At 31.0% G+C, this 20,157-nt stretch overlaps 1 protein-coding gene and 1 pseudogene across 3 annotated transcripts in view; one reads left to right on the plus strand and one right to left on the minus strand.

Moving 5' to 3' along the window:
* The window catches only part of LOC132935396 (pseudouridylate synthase RPUSD2-like), a 494,051-nt gene that overhangs the window by 267,248 nt on the left and 206,646 nt on the right, over nt 1-20,157 (minus strand). The window lies entirely within an intron of this gene.
* Nucleotides 7,093-8,652, plus strand: LOC132936386 (zinc finger protein 271-like; annotated as a pseudogene).

The following is a 20,157-nucleotide window of genomic DNA, read 5'->3' on the forward strand; positions in this document are numbered from 1 at the left end:
TAAGGCAATTTTGATTGTATATTTTGAGTTCTCAATTTTGACTTATCAATTATCATAATCCTATACCTAATTGTTATGTATGTATATTATTATGTTGTTGGAAACCTGAAACGTATTGTTACGAACACATGTTTTTGATAAATGCTATTAATGTGCTTAAATTGTATTATTAACTATAGGTAGGTACCTATATTTACCTAACACATATCGGCCATTCTTACTGATTCAATATCGGTGCCTAATTCAATATTATACTTGCTACTTATATCATATTATGACATACGAATGCGTAAAACGATTTTTGTTTCTTGAAAAATAACTCGTTTGGATACAACAATTTCAAAGACGTATTTTTTAGTAGAAATCCCTATTTAGTATAATGTATAATTTTATAAAATATGATAAAATACGGGAAAAAGCAATAACTATTATAAAATACAATGAGACGGTATGATAGTATACCTAGGTATGACGTGTGAATACATAATTGTATACGCCATAAAAATAGATGTGATATTTTTTTTTTCATTGTATCACTTAGCAAGAAATCATTTGACTTTTACAAATCAAAAAATTCATCTATATTGTGGACGCATTACAATAAAATATGGCTCGTTGTTCTGACCTTCGGTAACAGTCTTGTTTTGAAAATTCAAAAACCCAGACATTGGGTGTGGCGTATAATAATTACTAGAGAACAATCCTTGTTGATTGACGAACTACTTTAGGTAGGCAGTTAACATTATCGAAAAAATTGATCTGTTAAATTATATTTATAAATTGCAAACGACTGCATATAATATATTCATACGAATAGGTTCGCTTCTCAAGACGTTTGCTCACATTAGTGGTGATGACCTCTATCCAATGCAATTAAAAATATTTCAATCATTTTATTCTGACTCAATTTTAGTTGAGTACCTTTAACGTTACGTGATACGTATTATGGGTAGTGGTTGTTAACTTGCCAATAATGTAAAATAATGTAATGTCTTCTACGACGGGTAAGCATTAAGCAATGACAAAATATTATCAAAGTGCAAGAAGAAGTTACAACAAATTAACAAAAAAACTCAACCAATTATAATATAGTTAAAACAAAACATATAAATAATGATATAAAGATAATACTATAAAAGTTTTGAATGGTTTCACTGGTAGTCGAAATGAGTGTGAAGAAATTTTTATCGCTTTACGTAAATTGGAACGGGTGCTAATATGACGTATCGATTGGTTAATCGATATTATTCGGATCGACGTACGTTAGTTGACGGTATGGACGTCGAATGAGAACTAGATAGACCGAGAATCTGATGTGTTAGTAGTCCGGTAAATTACATTTTAAACTTAATATTGGTAGATGTGTGGGTATTCAAATTTATTGTCTTTTAATTGAATTGAAAATAATAAAAAATTGTCAAAAAATGTAATCATTACCGCGCTCAGCCATCCGAATCTAACCTAACCTATAAGGTAGGTATTTGCAGGACGTGATAATTATAGTAGAAAAAAACGAAACGAATTTCGAAACGACGGCCGTGGCATGACATTATATTGTTTTAGGTACCGCGGTTGTGTCATTTATCTACATAATAATATATACGCGTCTTAAGGTCCCCTACATTTCCCATGTGTATATACATTTCATTTACCTGCAGTCAGTCTGACAATTATTTTTCACCATATCATTATTATCATGCCATATTATAGTATTACGTGTGATTTACGCTGCACGCCGGAACCGACAGTAATATTATAATATTTTCGTCGTGTTATCGCTCACCGAAAAAACAATTCTTCACGCGTTTATTTTCCTCCGCATAATAGATCTTATCACCATTATCGTAATTATTGGCCATTGTCTATTTCGCACACACACGTTACACTGAAATAATAATATAACGGGTGACAATCGTAAAATGTAACTATTTATAGACCGTTATGCAATTGGTAAGGCAGCCATGATACTACAGTGTGGTTGTTATTATGTTCAACGACCTACTAAAAAAGAAATAGAAAATGTTATTTTAATTTACCGCCAAATAAATTATCCCGCGTAGGTATCCGCTGTGATAAATATTGAAAACGACTTTATGACAAATCGCAAGTCAGTTTAGTAATTATTATCATGATGATTATGTCGGGAGTCTATCGTGTTATAAAATATGTTTAATGAAATGTAGGACAAATAGTTGAAACAAAAAACATTATAGGTACATTTAACCTGAAAATATTCCTGCCCGTGAATATAATATAGGTTAAGCTTCTAAACTGAAAATATGCTACTTTTTCTATTATAATACACGACAGGACTTGGAATTTTTATATATAGTTTATTCTTTCAATTCCGGTTCCGGGTTAGGTTACCAAAATTCCATTTTTTCGGTTCTAGAAATTGCAGGAAAAAGCTTTCCAGTTCTAGCTGTAGTGAAGAATATCTATATTTAAAGGTCAAAATTGCTTTTTAAAGTGTTAATACTGTAGGAAGTGATGAAATTCGATGTATTTATCATAATGTAAGTATTAAATACCTATTGCAATTTGTTCTAAAACAACACCGACTACGAAAATTGATAATATAATATTATAAACGATAGTCATTGAAGTGCGGAATCGGAGTATATAAACTGTAATTTGATTGCAGTGACTGAAACGTAATCCACTAGGAAAGACAAAATAAAAGAACTCGAGTCTTTAAATGTGATTGATTTAGGACTTAGGCATAGGTACCTACATACGGTGCGTAATGCGTATCGTTATAAGTAGTCTTAAAGCGTGACTTATATAATCATTAAATCGGACAAGAATAAGAGGGGAGGTGCAATCCTATACGACGGTAGAATTGTTTTCGAGCAGTGCAGTACTCGAAAATATATTTTACGAAACGACATGAGAACATATTAATATAATATCTCGTAAAACGTTGCTGCGAAAATGCAATTTCAATAAAATCGGTGTAACTATGTATAGTCGGATTCAATAAGTACAGACTCGAAGGGAGTTTTAATGATGTTTGAATGAACATTTCATCAAAATATAATACATACAATATGCCGAACGAACATATAGGTAGGTACGTACGAATTATTATAAATAATGTGCGTAAGACGAATAAAAAACTCGAGTTTAGGACGTTATTAAATGTTAACAATAAGATAAATTTTCAAAACGTTTGAACAAATATTTGTACAATTTATTTATTTTTTATGAAAAAAACAATATACTTGACAAGTATTTATTATATAAAATATAATTGTATCAAGAACAATAGTAAATATTTACTAGGTATTACAGGTATAGCGAAGGTAAAGGTATAGGTGCAGCGAATTGATAATAAAAACAAGCCAAAAAGAGATGAAACACGATATTGCCGAAAACATTTATTATTCAATACACGATAATGGTCTAGGACAGTAATAGAATTAGAATCCAAAGTAGGGATATCGTTCGCTAAACTCACGAGATTAATCTGCGTTGGATTAGTTAGATTGTTTGAGGCTGGAAACGGAACAGGAAATGGAAACGTGGATCTAGTGCGACGGGGTGGAACCGGGAAATTAATTCGGGACAGCAAAAAGCGAGTGAGGTCAATATTAAGCCGTTAAAAGGTTGGAGGGGAATTCGATACTGTCATTTCTTTTGCGAGGGTGGACAATTTTTGCAAGAATGTAATAACTTTAAAGGGGTGTGTAATCGTGTGGAGTATACACAACTGTCGAGAGGTGTTGAGATAACAGGAAATGCATTGAATTGGAGGTGACATTATAGGTACCAATTATTATGCTAATTTGAATATGGGTACATAATATTATAATTACGATTCACCGAAATTATATTGCATCATAACCTACGTCGATGCAGGTACCATAGAGCCAAGCCAACTCTGTATGACAAACACGCATCACGTGACACGGATCTGGCGGCGGCAGGTCCATCCCTTGATTGAGGGTGATAAATCGATTACAGTTCGAAAATCGCATACCGTACCGTATTACGGTATATAACAGTGTTTCCCAACCGGTGGTCAATTGTACTGTTATATTGTTATACCTGAGGGTATGTGGTGACGGAGGTCAATTAAAATTGCTTTTTTTATTAATGATAATTTTGTTGACGATATTATGTCATGTTATATGATATAATGTATGTAATATTTAATATATTTTTGCATATTATTTATATTTTTTGTCAAAAATTCTGATATTATTTCTTATAATTATTTCAGATAACACAAAATACTACAACATATTATTAATCGTTTTTAACTATCTGTAAGTAGGGCTGTAAGTTAAATAATCATAACCGTTAAAGTTGGCAGTTGCTATTATATTATATATTATAATTTTATTAAATTAATAGATTAAAAGTTCAAATAATTATGGATTTTTATTGGTTTAATAAGAACATTTTTTCCAGTACTTTTTCTACAAGTTCTAAAATTTAATACACCTTTTGTGTTATAAATATATAATATTATAGTATGGTAATATAATAAAAGCACAATTTAAGTACAGTGCCTATATACCACGCACACCTGCAACTGAAACAATAGATTTTCATTTCACTGTGGACCGTGGGGCGATTGTAAGCTCCGCCAGAATACCGGTCAAGATAAAAAGGTAATAATAGGTCTATGGTAAACTCCGCCAGCTTTATTTCCTTACCTATAATGGGTATATGTAAAATCCGCCAATTTTATTTTCTTACCTGGTCAGAGCTCACATTGCCACGTGCCTTCTCACATTAAATACGTTGACATATATTGCGATGATATACGTCAAAATTGATAAAATATTGTCAAGGTTAGATCGATTCATTAATAATAATTTTATCTTCATATTATCTGAAATCAGGATTTCCAATGATGATATCGGCAGTAGGTGAGGTATACGTAAAGACGTATACTTTGACGAACATAATCATTCGTAGTCTGCGTGTCTCCGTGTATATTTCCGAACGAAATTTTGTAATTTCCGATACTTCCGATATTTGTATATGTCCGAACGAAATATGTCGCAAGAAAGTAATAATATAAAATTATTTACTGGTCAACGAGGCAATTTATTGGTTGTATTTAAAAATTATAAGTATAATAAAAATGAATATATATATTACCTATATTATATCAATATTGTATACTCTTAGCTGTTAGGTTAGTAATTTGTATATATATTTTGGCTTGATTTTGAAATATTTTATTTATTATTTACGTAACGATTATATTTTAGTGTGAACAATTATTGAAATTATGAATTTTTTTTTAATAATATATTATATTCATTTTATAGTGCTACTTCATTTTCTTCAATGGCGGAGTTTACATAAACCTAATTTTACCTGTGTTTTTTTTCTGGCGGAGTTTACATGAACCCAATTTTACCTGTGTTTTTTTCTGGCGGAGTTTACACTAAAAAAAGGTACTCGTGGCGGAGTTTACATGCGCCCGGACCGTGGTATAGCTGAGCACAATTTCTGCTCGGAGCGTGAATACGGTCATAGACAGATTGCAACCGTCCGGTATGCCGCAGCGTAAAATAATATAGTACCTATCATGATCCACAGATTTGAACAATGCCGTGGTGGTATTGTTTTTATAAGTCCGAAAACTTCTCTTTTTGTGGAAGTGAGTGATGGTGGGGGTAGAATAAGTGCTCCGAAAGTTTCATTATAGAACATCATATCGTTCGTTTCTATACATCGGATACAAATAATGATACACAAATAAACCGGTATTTAAAATTTAGGAAGAAATCGTTATTGGGGTATGGTTCAGACGTTTTTTTAAATTAAAGAAAGTGTAGGGGTCGCTTTGCTGTATACATTAGGTGTAGCGTGGATCGCTGTAATAGATGTGTTAAATTTTATTTAAATAATATAAAATCATTTTATATATGACAAAAGACTCTAACTGAAGACGGTCTGTCAGCCTATATTACAAAGTATATTTGATAGTATTATTGATATTAAAGCGATTTATAATGAATTATTTTTGAAGAAAACATTTAATTTGAAAATATCATTGTGTTCGTGTGAAAAAATAATAATATACTTTAGTTTGTAATTATAATAGTTTCGTCTTATAATATAGTTCATAATATAGTAGGTGCCTAAGTTTCAAGTACTCACGAACAATATTCTTAAGTACCAACAAAATAACTAAAATTCTCAAGGCTTTGTATAAAATTGAAATGTATAATTTCGTCCAAATTTAAACTTCAAATACCCATAAAAAACCGTATTTATTTATTATTTAAAATGTATGGTTTAAGTAGGTATAAACTATTTATGAGAGACCTTGTTTTACATTTTTAAATTCTTAATTATAAAAACTAACCATTTTAAACATTTTTTACTACAATATAACGGGCAAATTTTTTGATCGACTGAAAAGTTATTCAACGACAATAAATGAAGAAAAACTATAAAAATCGTAAATTTCTCATTTGAGTTGTCAGTGGGTATAGCGCCCAAGTTACTCTTTTAAGGTAAGATATCCTTTAAATAATATTTTCTTATAAACACTAAAATATGTATTATTTACTTGAAAGATAATTATTGAAATAGTTTAAATTTGTCCCAGTTGCCTTAAATGCGGCATTGCCCCCCCCCCCAAAAAAAAAAAACACCAACTAGATTCACTCCGTTATAAAATCAATACATTCCTTCGCAACACTCTAAAACAGGACTTTATTCTATTAAAATAGGTGTTGAATAAAATCTTAAGAATTGTCAAAATTAGGTATGTATAATATACCTACTTTATTACATTTTGATTTTATAATTACAAGGTAATAAATTCTATATGATCATAAACAGAATAGTATAGTAACCAAGTAATTGTGCGGAAAACAATAAGTGTTGTTATAAGAATAAAACAACTAAGTTTTTTCTGAAAATATGTAAGATAACATCAGTACCAATAAATAATTAGAAGCATCTTATAAATTACTCTACAGTAACATTTTAGTGATTTGGATTTATAAACTCTAAGATGAATGATTAAACTGTTTGACAAGGCAATACACAGTACTCGTGTGACGTTGGCAATAAATTCTTTGCTTATACAAGCAGGCTGATGACTCACCAGTAGACGCTATGGAGAAGAATCATTATCCGTGTGATGTATGTCACAAGCCGTTTGCTGGAAGTGGTACATTGAAGATTCATCGAAAGACGCATGTAGGTGAGAAACCATACGAATGCGACGTATGCGACCAGTCGTTTAGTCAAAGTAGTCATCTGATGACTCACCGACGAACACACACAGGCGAGAAACCATACGCATGCGACGTATGCGACAAGTCGTTTGCCGAAAGTGGCACATTGACAATTCATCGACGGACGCACACAGGCGAGAAACCATACGCATGCGACGTATGTGACAAGTCGTTTGCTAATAGTGGCACATTGAAGATTCATCGACGGACGCACACAGGCGAGAAACCATTCGAATGTGATGTATGCAACAAGTCATTTGCTAATAGTGGCACATTGACAATTCATCGACGAACACACACAGGTGAGAAACCATACGCATGCGACGTATGCGACCAGTCGTTTAGTCAAAGTAGTAATCTGATGACTCATCGACGAACACACACAGGTGAGAAACCATACGCATGCGACGTATGCGACAAGTCGTTTGCCGAAAGTGGCACACTGACAATTCATCGACGTACACACACAGGCGAGAAACCATACGCATGCGACGTATGCGACAAGTCGTTTGCCGAAAGTGGCACATTGACCATTCATCGACGGACACACACAGGCGAGAAACCATACGCATGCGACGTATGTGACAAGTCGTTTGCTAAAAGTGGCCCATTGATAATTCATCGACGGACGCACACAGGCGAGAAACCATTCGAATGTGATGTATGCAACAAGTCATTTGCTAATAGTGGCACATTGACAATTCATCGACGAACACACACAGGCGAGAAACCATTCGAATGTGATGTATGCAACAAGTCATTTGCTAATAGTGGCACATTGACAATTCATCGACGAACACACACAGGCGAGAAACCATACGCATGCGACGTGTGCGACAAGTCGTTTGCCGAAAGTGGCACATTGAAAATTCATCGACGGACGCACACAGGCGAGAAACCATTCGAATGTGATGTATGTAACAAGTCATTTGCTAATAGTGGCACATTGACAATTCATCGACGAACACACACAGGCGAGAAACCATACGCATGCGACGTATGCGACCAGTCGTTTAGTCAAAGTAGTAATCTGATGACTCACCGACGAACACACACAGGCGAGAAACCATACGCGTGTGACGTATGCGACAAGTCGTTTGCCGAAAGTGGCACATTGACAATTCATCGACGGACGCACACACGCGAGAAACCATACGCATTCGACGTGTGTGACCAGTCGTTTAGTCAAAGTAGTAATCTGATGACTCACCGACGAACACACACAGGCGAAAAACCATACGCATGTGACGTATGCGACAAGTCGTTTGCCGAAAGTGGCACACATTGACAATTCATCGACGGACACACAGGTGAGAAACCATACGCATGCTATGCATGCGACAAGTCATTTGCTAATAGTGGCAAATTAACGAATCATCGACGGACGCACACAGGCAAGAAAACATGCGTGAGTGATGTTTGTGAAAAGTTGTAACATTAACTTCAACGATTTGCGATTTACAGACTCTATTTTATAGACGTTTTTACAACTTCTGAAAATATAATTTGAAAATTTGTGTTCAATGTGGTGACTTACATTGCAGTCTTCTAATTTGTAATATAAAAAAATGTTTTCGAAATCTTACTATTCACCAGGTGTACGAGTTTTTCCTATGTTGTTCAAAGTGTTTAACAGTGGCGGACTAACGGGGATGTGTTATGGTACAATAACGACTGAAAATTTGTTGTTGCAATTTTTTTCTGAAATGCATTATATTTATTGATTAGTTAAGTTTAACCAATTTATAGATTTTCACATTAATTTTTTTGAACCATTTATAAAGTGGCCACGTTTGGTTTAGACCGTTTTACCGAAAAACAAAAATTACAGGTATTACAGATTCAGTGTTTGGTAACCAAAATAAATTCGTGTTATTAAAATTAAAGCTGGTTTCCGATAGTGAGAACTGTTTGTTTTATATATAACTTACATGAGCATAATATATCATAAAATGCACTTAAGATACTTTGACATCAATATCCAACGACTCGGCAGGGTCGTGCTAAGTATAAAAATTGAAGAGCGCCTTAAAGTACACACATAGGCCAAACACACACTAAACTTCAGGACTATAATATTACAGCAAGCAATACGATTCACGAAAAATATTTCTATGAGTCATACATACACGGATTTTATAATTTTGTAAACAATTAAAAACCCGTTTTTATTTTTATTAAAGATATTATGCTATATAATATGATACATTTGTATTTTTATGAATTAAATCGAAATCACGGTGGATCTAATCAGAAAAACAATAATAACATACAAAATAGTAAGTACATGGAAATCACAGGTGCGTACCACATATGTATAATAATATAACACTTGTAATATGACGTAATTAGATTAGAGGACCGATTCAAATATAAAAATATTAAAAAAGTTATAAGACCATAATAATATGCTATCGTTCGTATTTGTTTTCCACGAAGCTTATCGTACCTATACCGGTGAATAATTCGCATTTAAATTATATACCTACCTGTTATAACTTACAAATAGGGTTATGATGTTTATGACCTTAAAATATCTAAACAATTTATGAAAATATGACCCAACTAAAATAAAATTATGAAATTCGTTAAAGAAAAATGTATTGTATTATTCATTATAAGTTCAAAATTTGTACCTAGAGAATATATATACTTAATATAATAGTATTCTATAATAATATTGTAGTTGTAAAAATATAATATATTTTATAAATAATATTTAATTTTTAAACACAATTAATCTTTAATTATATGTGATTCTTCGTTTAAATAACTGATTGGTTTTCCCCAATTATAAAGAAAAGTACTTACTGGGAATTTTTCACTTTAAGCCCCTCTTCCACCCGTACTAACTCGATGAACTCTCCTACCATAAAAGATATTGAAGTTGAAAGTTTAAGTATTTTTATTCTTGAATAGTGCCTAGGTACAACATAATTATTATTCAAACGCGTTTTTCTTTTAAATAAAGATGTATTAATATTTTCAAAAATCCTAACTTCCGATATAACACACTTGTACACCACATCCGTATACTGCGCGTTGCACACTCACGTGGTAGTTTACCTACACACAAATACATGAAATTGCTGTCCGAAGAAATATCGTGCGAACAAGTCGTATTTCGAGAGGAAAAAGTGTGAAAATGAGTAATGCTCTGTTTTACCGGAATCTGAAACCGATACTCTGCACGCAACGAAATGCAAATCAGGAGGGCTCGCACGATAGGTATAATATTTATTATAGCACCGATTTAATAACAATATACAAATACGTATGTATAGCTATATTGTATTGCACAGTTACAGTCGATTTATTACATATGTATAACGCCATGTAATAATATAACGAATTACGCAGTCGATCGATGCGGACGGCACATCGTTTTTAGAGACTGCAGTGTGATGTAATCGTAAGGCTATTGAATATTATACTTATATCTACAACAGACTATAATTAATAGGCGCAATATTCTTCTTACCAATTTGTGATTTTTTTGTGACTCGTGAGTTAAGAGAGAGAGAGAGAGAGAGAGAGAGAGAGAGCGAGAGAGTCAGATATATAGAGAGACGTTTTACCGAAGACACAGTATTCGTAAAAAAACTTAACTTAACTTTTTTCCAGTTATAAAATAATAATAATAATAATACTATAAATATCGAAGTTAAAATAATTTTTTTCTTAAAAAACACTCTTTTAGACTCAAGTTTATAGGTAATTAAGAAAATGTATAAGTTTGATATCGGTCCGCCGAGCTTGTAAAAACTCAACTATATAGACTATATTATTATTTATATTTTTTTTAATTGATTATTTTTAAAATAAAATTACAAATATTATTATTATTAATATAAATTGTATTTTTAATATCAATTATTTTTTGTATCGTGTTTGTGTACTTGCATTAATTTTAAACTATATTTTATTGTTTCTGAGTTTAAGAAAAAATCAATAATTTCAAAGACAAAAAACGATAAAAATATAAAATTGATATAAAATACGATAAAATACGACCGCAAACGTAAAAAAAAAAAATGTGGAATTTGCAAAAATAATTTATCAAGTATACATATGCCATTATAATATAAAATGTATAATAATTCTACTCATATTCTATTACAGCTCAATAGCTGATTTCTTCGTTATACGCGTGAAACGTGACCATTAAAATAAACCCTAAAAGTCACGGCCTCTAGATGATTCATTATTATTTTTATCGTCACCCCTTAAGTAACACTTTATGGATAGGTACAACCGCACCCTGCTCCAGATATCTGATCGATTGCTTGACTTTTTCAATATATTCCTATTCTCTATACATAGTGATGTGTACCCACAATGTTGGCTTTCGCAGATATATAATATTATGTTCGTATTGAGGTATTCCGAAAACCGATTTTGGCAGAACAATTTATATAACTGAATATTATATTATGCTTTATTATAATATCTGGGTAAGTATAGAAATTTATATAGAGATTTAAGGCTTTAAGAGCCCTTTGATTCTCTTTTAATAATATTTTTTCTTTGCAAAACAGTTTTTCAGAGTTAAATCATAGACCGCGTTTACTGAATGTAGAAATGTAGATTTTCTAAATAATCGATATAAACGGATTTGGTGAGTTTGGTGAATATCAATTTGTATTGGTAAGTTATTCTTAAGTTATTGACTGAGCTCATTATTTTTAGTAAGTACTTATTTAATTTTTTGTAATGGTTGTATAACATAATATTAATATGTTAATAAATTATATTATTTTTTTCGAACCAAATTTTATTTAAAATCATATGTACCGTCTATTATATAATATTTACATACACTGAGGATTGAATTATGAATGAACAAGTTTATTCTTCAATGTATAAAATTAATTCTAAGTATCTGAATTCATATAGGTATAGAGAGCAAAATAACTTTTGATTAACAAAGACAAGTTAAATAAAATCATGGCTTGATTTTAACAGTGTAAGTCATTAATTAAAAAAAAAAACTTTTACATTAACTATTCAAACACTGCTCTTGATAACTAAACACTGTATAGTTAATTATTTCATTAACTTTGTCTGACCTTATGCTTCGGTATATTGTATAACATGATTATTAATATTAAGTACGTAACTTTTTTAGTTAATATTTTAAACTTATAATTTGATATTATATTTTTAAATTATGTTTTAATGACCAAAGTGCATGTTAAATAAAATCAACTACGCTCACCCCCCCCCCCCCCCCCTCGCAACATTACAAAATTATAATGTTTACGAATCAACAATGCTACTCCAAATCAATAATGGGCAAGTATAATATGAGTAAATAGAATAAATTAAATTAAGGAACTGAGTAAGTGGTAGATTTTCCTTGGTTTATATATGCACCAAAAAGAGTACAATGTAACGACAAAACAAGTATTTTGAAGTATATACTCAATCATACTACGATGGCCGCAGTAGTATTACATTTGAAAATGTAATATAAATACATTTTTGTAGTTAAATTTATCCTGGTATACATGTTTCAAAATAATATTATACCACACGACATTTACACCACACTACATTTTTGTTTGGTTTCTTTTTTTTACATAAAACAGTATTTTAAATAAATCAATATAACTGCATACTAATAATAAGTTTTTTATAACTAGGTAGGTACATAAATTTGATTAAATTTAATAAGTGCATAATATATGGTGATATAACAATCAAAAAATAAATAAATATGAACGTGTTTACAAATTAATTGCTAATAATTTAATAAGTGATTTTATATTATTTTTTTGCATATTTTTGCATATTTAAATATTTTCATGTGTATATTTTACGTGTTTTTTTTTCCATAGTATAATACACCAGGCTATGCGTAGCTATTATTATTATTATCTTAATTTATAATGCCGTATTCAAAGAGCAAACGTTAGCATGAACCCCGTCGTTTTGTGGCGAGGCGTACCCATATAAATTATCATATATTTTATGATATTATAATATTATGCATAAAATGAAAAATTTTTCGATTTTAACAAAGTGTTTCAATGTCTATATCTTGTGTCCGTTGCTATCGTTGGATAAAAATATTACATTTTAGTCGATGTGAAAAATGTATACAATACAGTGCTAATAACATCGATACTTTTATATTGTTTTAAGTAAAACAAAAGTTATGGCGTTTAAATGGCATAATGGCATTAATTCGAAACTAAGTGGGATAGATCCTTATTTTTATTGTGTTTAAGGAATTGGTCAAAATAAGCGTAGCCATCAAGGCAGCAGTTTATTCACAATAAACGATACGAATACATGGGGAAGCCGATAAGGACGACGATCCACACGGGCAATGTTCCCCCTTTTAGTGCCGTGATGACCCACGAATAAAAGGCATTATTCTGTTTAAAATAAAAAATATCATTTCAAAATAATCAGAAAATACCAACTATAAAATAAAATAAAATCTATTTAACCTGAGAACTAATTAAAGTGAGTACATACGGAGTATACCTATATATATTATATGTATCTAGCTCTAGTCCATCTGGCCAACATAAATTTACATGCCATTCGAATCATAATATTATTAGATATTAACGCAGAAAAAAAAATTATTTAATGATTGCATAATTTATCGATATTATGACGTAAGAAATTAACTATTTGTGAATTGTGATAACTGATGATTACAGACCGGAATAATAGTTTCTATGAATTCTAACTGTACGGAATATTTGTTATGACATTGAAAACAGAAATCCATAACTACCTATCTGAAAAAAAAAACATAAAACATAATATTATAATACCTACTTTGTCACTAAAATCGGTTTAATTTCCTTTGATAGGTATCACATATACGCCATGATATATTATGTATATGCCGTAGGTGCAGTATTTAATAATATTACTGCTCGAACGTGGACGACAATTATAAATCCAACTTGTAAGTTACATTCGATATTTATAAATCATAATATTAATTTATCATGCTATCTCGAATAAAAACTTCAACGCAGTCTCCATAGTCCGCTTGAATAAGCTATAACCACCGACCACAATGCTAATACTTCTAAAAGTTTTTAAACGAACCGAGAAGAGATGAACATCAAACGATATGATAACTCCTCGGACATCGAAATAATTATTCAACGAGCTCTTGAAAAATGTGAGATATTGTGCGAACGCGAATTCATATTATAATAATATTATAACTTATCAGCAACAAACTTTCCAGACTCCATGCATTCAGTTAGACGGAGTTGCCGTGTACCTGTGCGCAGTATCATTAGCATATCGTTTAAACGCAGTATTATTATAATATAACTGGTTTAGATTTTCAAATTTTGGAAGATAAAATTTTAATTTAATTAATGTCACCATAACTCGCATAACCTTAACTGAATTGAATAAATTTGATAATAATACTGGCCACATGTTTTGGGAAACTACGAGATTTACCCTCGGGTTTATTGAATTGTTCAGAGTTTTTTTTAGTTCATAAATAATGTTTACTAACGTCATATTTTATGGTTTAGAAATTTTCCATATAAGAACAAGAATAAAAATAGTTATTTAATTATAATGAAAATCGACACAATACAATAACATGTTGTTTTGACAATAACAAAATGTAACATATTACAATTTTAACACTCTTAGAAGTATACAATTTATGTAATTTATAATTTACTCACTGTAAGCCCAATGGCCGAGGGTATAAATATAACTAAAAAAAAACTTTTAAATTTCCTATAGGTACGGATAAACATTTACGTAGTATATCTTTGAAGTTGATTTGTTTTTATTCGAAAGTATACACCGAAGAAGACGTTGAAAAATTTGTAGTCAAAAGAGTAAAGCGAATACGATGAATTCCACCGTGGAAGTTGCGTTTTCCAGAACGAATCTCGAAACCACCGTAATAACAATATTATGATAATGTGCAACCCATGGTGATGTTCACAAAAATCTTAAGACTGCTATCGATTTGATATTCGCAACGAGAAACGTTCCTCCAGTAGGCATCTAAAGTGAAAACGTAAACGAGTGCCACGAGTGACAAATCATTATCATTTGACGGTTACTCGATTAGTTTAAGGGTTGAAGAATATCAACAGTTTGGTTCAGTGCGTTATTCTATAATAGTGGTTATCAGCCCTTTTAAAGTGACGACATAATGAGATACATATTAAACTGTTTTGCGACACATTTTTTTTTTATATACATGCATTATCATCAATTGTTGGTGACACTATATACCTAAATAATTGGCGACCTCCGAGGCAGTCGCGACCCACCGGTTGAGAATTACTGTTCTGTAATGCGCATCGGTGAACTGCAGTGTGATTTTCCCACCAAATACAGCGGTATATTAATAACAATACAAACTTTTTGGGTCATTGCTAAAATGCTATACTTATATAAAAAAAAAAAAATTGAAAAGTAGGTAACTGCTCTGCTGTACAGTAGGAATTAATTATTTTACCTCGTCATTGAGTAAGTTGCTGTAATGAACGGTGTTAAACTTAAATTCAACGATAAGTTAGTCCAAATAATAATTTGAGAACTATAAATATTTAATATTATGTTGTGATGGGACGAAAGAGTCGAAAAGGTTACGTAATTTTAAACTATTCATTTGAATCACCGTAAATCTATCAAGACTCGTAATACAAATTTGGGCATATAAGGCACCCCACACAGCGTACAAATATTTTCTAACTATATGGTAAAAATATTTTCAAGAAAATAATATAGCTGTCAAAATATATTAAAAAGTTGCGTAAATAATTAGGAAATATTTTAGTTATAATCTTTGGCCAAGAAGTTCATATTTTTGAAAATATTTTACAAAAAATATTTTACGAAAACTTTATAAACATATCGAGTCATCATTTTTATGCAATCATAATATTATAGTAGAATATTTTGTTATAATAAGAAGAAAATATTTAAAAAATATTATTAGTCAAATATTCATTATTCAAGCGCTTCAAAATATCCACAAAATATTATCGTTTCCCAAAATTTTAATGCTGTGTGGGACGCGTTTGGATATCGCAAAATATTAGAACAGTAAAATATGTTAACAGTGTAATACACCAAACATTATCGACACACCTCGTTTGGTACCTATACATTACCTTCAATAATATGTCGCAAATCGCTCGTTCCATCAAGACGCCTGCGGTTATATAAGGCATAGATTATAACAGTACAATAGCATTACATTTCACCCGAAATTACGATTAACACACAGACACGTCGATTTTGTAGTAGAAAATCAATTTTTCAGTCGACCCAGCCACGCGTTGTCTATAAAGAAATACGTCGGGAGTTATAAATCCTATAACTTGTACTATACGCAAGCGAGGATTCTAAGAGGATGTTACTGTGCTTATCATCTTTGCTATACACATATCCGCCCAGTTATTCGTTTCATAAAATATAATAATATGTTCCCATAGTACAATAACTATATTATCGCATTTACGTCATGCATTATGCAAATATTCTAGAAAAATACATAAACCTATAATAACTATTGATTTATTATTACGCAGACCTATGAATCGACTAATCTTAATCCTGCGTACACGCAATTTTTCTTACAGATTGATTTATATTTTTAATCAATTCAGTAAGTAGCCCGTTATCATTGGCCGTTATTTATAATATCTAGTTTAAACAACAATAATTATTATAATAAATATCGTTTAACATCGCATAATATTATACGCCGTGGGCGTATAATACTGCACTACGATGCTTTTAACTATAAACATTCATTATCTCAAAAAAGTATTAACGTTCTAGGAAGACATTTTTTTTTTAAGTAAAGCCATTATGAAACGAAATTATTGAAAAATGCATATTTTTACAATTTATTTATCGTTATAATTTGTATAAGTTTTATACTTTTTTGAACGACATTGAACAATTTTAAACCATCTTTTAAGTAAAATAAGTGGTTTACCTTTTTGAAACTATAATAGTTTAATAATAATTTAGGAATAATTCTTCTGTATAATAATATTATAGAATCACACACTCCTATCTTATGCGTAAGGAGCTCAAACCCAGGTGCGAAACATGCAACTGTGAACTCACTGTAAATCACATATTCCTAGAATGCCCCATTTACCACAACGCCAGAACAAAAGCAAACATAAACACCACCTCACTCGAAGACGTACTCGAACCAGGACAAGAAAAAACCATAACAAATTTCATCAAGATGGCCGTCCTCACAACGAACATATAAGACAATGGATCAACGAAGCCACATTATAACTATTAACATTTAAATTATATTTAAAAATTATTGATGTAAGAAAACCAAATTTCCTATAAATAAATGTTACCACCAGTCATGTAAATCATAGTAGGCTAATAAACCTTTGTATTTGAAGCCTTAAATTAAATAAATAAAAAAAAATAAATAATATTATAATATTGATAGCCAAAATACCTATTATAGAATAATTTATATTATTTTCATCGCGACTCTCTTGTACTTACCTATGTAAAAAAATAATAATAATATTTAATGTAAAATTCACACTTGGGTTTCATGTATATTATACTTACCTTTACAATAACATTATTATTGTTATCATGATAGTCTTTTCGGATCTCCTTTTCATGTTTATTCTCGTTAACGCGTAGGGTTTATGTATTATTATTATTACTATTTTTTTTTTATGTGAAACATTATACACACGTCGGAAACTTGTCGGAAAACGCATACGCATTATTCATGGTGTTTTACGAGATATTTATCGAATTTACATAATAAACCGTTACCTATACGTAGGAAAAGAGTCGTAGTCGCTGCGCCGAGTCGGCATAGACGTGTGTGTTGTACCGATATTTAGTAATATGGACAACCGAAACCTACAAATAATACACGACGTGTGTTGTAAGTACGTGTACGAAATCGAACGATCTATATCAACATGTGATAATAATATAAATGATATAGTTTAAACGTCTCAACTAAATGTCGCAATAGCCACGTTGGATGGAGCCGTATATACCCAATAATATTATGCGTATTGCGTATGCGTTTCTTGCAATGTCGCATCCACTCTACGACTTGTTCTGGTCCATTTCGTCGAAATGTTTATAGACATTTCACGAGTTTCGCGAGACGGAAATATTCGTTTTTTTTCCAATACCTAATACGGCGCAATATTACACGATACGAACGACTTTTTACGAAACGGATACGGTGAACGAATTTAACTTGTACCTATATTATATTATCATGTTCCTACACGAAAATTGTTCCGTAAGTTATTATATACCAACCCATCAACATAACGAATAAAAATACTAATTGATAAAATATGTTTTAAACAATTTTCCTAAAAAATAATGCATCTGGGTAGAAATCCAACAAAATAATTCACAACTAGTATAAAATAAGACAGATTGTAGAAAATAATATGTTCCGGGACAAAACAAAAATGTACATGCTATTGAAAAATCGAGCACGGTAGATCATATTATGTGGAGGTATAATAAAAAATATTAAAATTAAATATTGCGATTCATCAATACAAATTAGGTATTTAATAAAATTGAAAATTTTACTATTTGTTCGATATTATAGTTGTATAGCAATACTTATATGTAATATGTAAAGCTACATAATATCTATCCTAAACACTATATAGCTTATTTCTATTTTCATAAATCAGCATAGGTGCCTCATCCCTAAGTCTATGATCGACATACGTTTTTGATGTTTTTTATATCGAATAATTTTGAAACTGTTGAATAAAAACCATGTCTAGTAACCTAAGGAAAGACTCCGAACACGTCTTTACACACACTTTATAGAATCAGTCTGTAGTGTGCGCATAAACTATGAAATCGAAAACCGTCAAAAATAAAAACACATCAAAGAAATGGATAATATATTATGTAATGTTTATTTTAAACGGTCTTAAACGGTTTTCGATGTTCATTCTGGAATTTTGCCGGGGGTAATAGCAAAGTTACGGGCGTTTTCCTGAATCCGCCTAAAGTTCGAGACGTTGTTTTAGTCATCGGCTGAAAGTCAAAGGGTTCGATCGAATAACAAGTTTCCGTGTGGCAACAACGGCGTGCCTCGAAATAATATTATATAACACAAACGTCTACCTACACGCAACAAAATATTATGATATAGGCCAGTTCATACGAATATAGAAAATATTTTAAACGAGGAGTTAAGTTAAAAGCATTTAATATTTAGATGAGTGGAGTAGTGGGCCAACATTTTGTGGCCGTGTGGTATGTGTCAAACAGCCTTTCTACTACAACACCATAAACTTTATTCTGATATACATCAGTAGTTTATAGTCAGAACGAGCCGGGAAGTAAATGAAACTAACTTCGCCAGAATTTTTGAGGAAAAACGCAAGTTGAATGCAATTTAAAGCAAACCGACTTTTATAGCACATCCGTTCTAAACGAGTATAACAAAAAAGGTAACAGCTGTTTAATGAAGAAAAAATTCATTTTTGTTCTTCAAATAACTGTAAAATAAATACTCAATAAATTATTAAACAAATAAAATATAATTTTATCCACTCTTAATTTTATAATAAGTGTGAATTTGCTCCAAAATCGCACTATCGTATAAACTATAGAGCATTAATATTATATTGTTATAGCCAATCTGCGAAAACACGCTTGAACGAAATTTCTGTATAATTTAATGATGGCGCGATAACCGTAAAGACGAGAAGACCACCTGTGAAATACATTTATAATAATACAAATTTTATTTTTGTTAAATGCCTTTGGCCCTTTTTAAAAAAATAACACTGTTGTGAAACGTCTACTTACGACACCTTTTCCACCAATCTGCTTTAATATTATATTAATTCGGAACAACTATGCATAGTTACAATGGCAATATTTATTTATCTTTTAATCATAATATATTATATAGGTTCTG

Source organism: Metopolophium dirhodum, chromosome 1, assembly GCF_019925205.1.
Source record: "Metopolophium dirhodum isolate CAU chromosome 1, ASM1992520v1, whole genome shotgun sequence".
NCBI classification, from domain to species: domain Eukaryota; kingdom Metazoa; phylum Arthropoda; class Insecta; order Hemiptera; family Aphididae; genus Metopolophium; species Metopolophium dirhodum.